At 44.3% G+C, this 3,802-nt stretch overlaps 1 pseudogene; it reads right to left on the bottom strand.

The window, feature by feature from the left end:
* Window positions 1-2,432: 2,432 nt before the first annotated feature.
* LOC131406800 (small ribosomal subunit protein eS27-like) lies at window positions 2,433-2,683 on the bottom strand (annotated as a pseudogene).
* Window positions 2,684-3,802: the final 1,119 nt, after the last annotated feature.

Here is a 3,802-nt window from a genome sequence, read left to right as displayed (position 1 = left end):
AGGTACACTGGATCAAGGGGTTCATCAAGGTTGTTTTTCTTTCTCTACTTCTCTGCTCATCTTGTCTCTATAAGGCTTCATTCCTCCAACTGGCTCTCTCTACGTGACTGTCAAGAAAGCTGCTGGTACTCCTGCTCACAGTGAATGCAATCATGAGGAAACACTCAGACAAACCCAATCAGGAATATTCTACAAGACGACTGGCCTATATTTTTAAAAAATGCCAATGTCATGAAAGCCAAAGAAAGGCTAAGGATCTCTTCAAGTTAAATGAGATAAAGAGTCTCATTTTCATCTATGAAAACTAAATACAATGTGCCAACCTGGATCTTGGATTAGATCTTGGAGGGGAAATAAATTGTTATAAAGGAATGTATTGTATATTAGGTAGTAGTATTGTTTCGATGTTAAGTTTCCTGAATGTGATCTTTGTATTGCGGCCTCTTTGTTCTTAAGAGATAAATGCAAAGCATATAGGGATAAAGGATCAGGATGCCTGCAACTTACTCTCAAATGTAGTAATACTTACAACAACAAAAATGCTATAATATCACAGAATAGAATAGAATAAAATGTGCAGAGAAGGGGAAGAGAGAAAGAGAATGATAAAGCAAATTTGGCAAAATGTTAACCTAGGTGAAGGGCATACTAAGTTCATTGTACTATTTTTACTACTTTTCCATAAGTTTGAATTTTTTTGAAAACTTAAGTTTAAAAATTGAGAACAAAGGTGTTCATGGCAGACCTCTATCTCTCAGTGTCCATGTATCGATTTCATGGAAGAATCTAATCGGTTAGCCTGGATCACGCGCTCATTTCATTGAGATGAGAGTCAGACACTGTGATTGACAGCCTCACCAGGGCCCTTATGAAATGGGGAGGAATTCTCCAAAGAATCCAAAGGAAACAGCACGGTAGAGTGTGCTGGACACAGAAAAGTGAAGACCAACACACCCATCACAACCCTCTCTCAGTCTTCTCTCTTCACACAGCTCCCAATCTCCCAGATCCTCTTTTGTTGATCTCCCGGTATCCACATACTGCCTGGCCCCATCTTCCCAGGCCATCCTTCCCTCCCTTCAAAATGGCACCAGACAGAGGCAGATTCCTCTCAACAAATAGCTCCACACTTGGGCCTTTTTGGGATTTCTCTCTCCTCTCATCACACCCATCTGGACTCCATTCCTCTTGGTCCTGCTTCTCTCAGTTCGTTGATGAAGGAACTATGTTCATGTGAAGTGTTACCAAGGGTTATCTGTGCCCTCTTGCCCTCAGCTCACAGATTCACATTTCTGACTGGGAGCTAATCCAGGCAAGAGAAGCCAATGGCAGGAGTTCCAAGCACAGAAGCCGTCCAAGGAGTTAAGTAATTTTGGGCAAGTGGGCCTCTGGCTTCTCTTGAACCCCACTGTGTTGGTGGCTTTTGCCTTCATCTCAGGCCAGGCTTTCTGATGCGAGGTGACTGCTGTCCCTTTCAGTTCGAGGAAGCCAGGGTGGACGACAGGAACCAGGCCAACATCACTTCATTTCTTAACAGGCAATTTTGACAATTGATTTGTTCCCAAGCAGTACAGCAGAGTTAGCAAAGAGGTTGCTGGAACTCTATCAGTGCAGTCTTGGCACTGATACCTCTGCATTCAGCCTTCTTGAGAACAAGGTAGGATTTAGAGAACCCATCTGCTGAGGGCGAAACTAGTAAGAAGAAGCAAAGAGATTCATTCATTCATTTATCATGTATTTATTCACTCGTCTATTCGTTTACGAAAGGCTGAATAGCATAGTGGTAAAGGTAGGCCTACATGAATATTCTCAAAGGTTGTTGTGTGTTCTGCACAACTCCAGGGGGTGCTATTCACAAGGACCATACGTGGCAGCCCTGGGTTAGAGGCACTTGAGCTGGGTTTCAAATCTGTCTGGTTTCAAATCTGTCTCCACCACCTTTAACTGTGTGATGTTGGGCTAGATTCTTCACATCTCTGTGACTTAGCGACCTCATACGTAAAGTGAGGATACCCTGCCTCATGGAGTTGTTTGAGGATTAAATGAGTGAATACATCTTCAGTACTCTGGACAGTTTAAAGAGCACTGTAATTACCTGCAGCATCCTCTTGGGAAGTCATCTGTGTTTGGGGCTTTTCTGACTGTGTGTGTGTGTGTGTGTGTGTGTGTTTTCCTGGACATTTTAAAGGCACCAGACAGCATATTATTTCACCTATAAATACTGTATGTGTCTGTAACAGAAAAGGACTAAAACAAAACAAACAACAACCCACCCATATACAGTGCCATTATCACATAAATAGTTAGTAATTCCTAAATATCCCTAATATCCAGTTCATGTTCAAATTTCTCTGACTGTCTCAATTGCTTTTTTTTGTACCCAAAATGTGTTTATTAGGATGGTTTTCCACTCATCCTGATGCAGGGTGCTTTCAGTGCTGCTTCTGTCTGAAGGAGCATCTTTCTCTAAGTCTTCCTTTTCCTCCTGCAGGCTGCCAGAGACAGCAGAGCAGCCAGCACACAAAACTACCATTTGTGCGTGGCTAAAGGTGGTGATTCGAAAGCATCTGGGCATTTCACATCCATCAGGTAGGAACTGGGACTCTGCTCCAGGCTCTTCTTGTGTTTCCTCTTCTCTTCTGGAGAGGGATGAGGGATGAAGGAGATCCTTTGTGAGAGGCATGTTCTCATAGGGAGGGCATCACCGCTGGAAACTCAATTACTTTTCATAGTTGGTTTTCAAATCATAATCCAAACAAAGCCCACAAGTAGTATTTATTTACTAATTTACCTGCCCTGTAGTATCTGACTACAAATGCCTCAAACCCCCTTCCCACACGCTGTGGAAAGCCCTGGTGTCTTGTGCCTTTCTCCAGATAGTACTCATGGTTGCCTCTTGTTCCAATGTCCTGTTTTTGTAAAGGCTCAACATCCACTTCTCAAGGCCACTTGCTTTTCTCCTTCAAGTGCTCCCCTAGACATGGGTCATGGCCCGTTTCCCTTTGTTTCCTCAAAACGTGACTTGCATGTAGCTCTCAGGACATTCACAGGGAATTGGAAGCAGGAGTGATATGGGTGGAGAACACGTTCAACTATAGCAAGACACAGCATAAAACCACATCCTGGTTCCTAAATGTCCCTCTGCTACCTTTGTCCCCTGAGACTCCTCCCTGGTCTTTGCTTCTCCCCAGAACCCTGGCCTCTTGCCGTCTTGATGAGCCCCCTCTCCATTCCAATTGCAGCAATGTCTCCCCATTCCTGTGCTTCCTCATCCCTTCCTTTGAGACTGCCCGTGGAGACCTCAACATCTTATGTGATTAGGCCGAGGATCACGTAATTCTCTTGGTCTAACTCCTCTGCCTCTGAACAAGCCTTAGGACCTCTTACTACACTGAGAATGCCCATCAGAGTGTTTTGTTAAACAAAAGTCAGAGTTCTCTGCTTTCCAACTCCCATTCCTACATCCTCTATGGCCCCTGCACTGTACTGGTCCATGTCAGCACAATTGTTCACCTGGAGTGTCATGGTCGCCTTTTACCTGGCCTCTCTGATGTCATTCTTGGTCTTCTCCAAGTCATAGTTTACACTAAAGCCAGAGGGATCTTTCCAAGACACTAATATGCTGACACCACCACCCTGCTTAAAATACATAAGTGGTATCCCATTGTGCTTCAGACAACATCCTGAATCCTCAACGTGCTCACACTCTGAACTCTGCCTGAGTCCAGCCTTGCCCACCTCCACCTCATCTCATGCTCTCTCCCTTGTGCTCTGTCCATCCACTGGTTTTCCTTCAGTTCCT

The sequence above is a fragment of the Diceros bicornis genome, chromosome 6 (genome assembly GCF_020826845.1).
Source record: "Diceros bicornis minor isolate mBicDic1 chromosome 6, mDicBic1.mat.cur, whole genome shotgun sequence".
NCBI lineage: Eukaryota > Metazoa > Chordata > Mammalia > Perissodactyla > Rhinocerotidae > Diceros > Diceros bicornis.
Note: the sequence above shows the minus strand (reverse complement) of the source record. Positions and strands in the feature narration are given on the sequence as shown.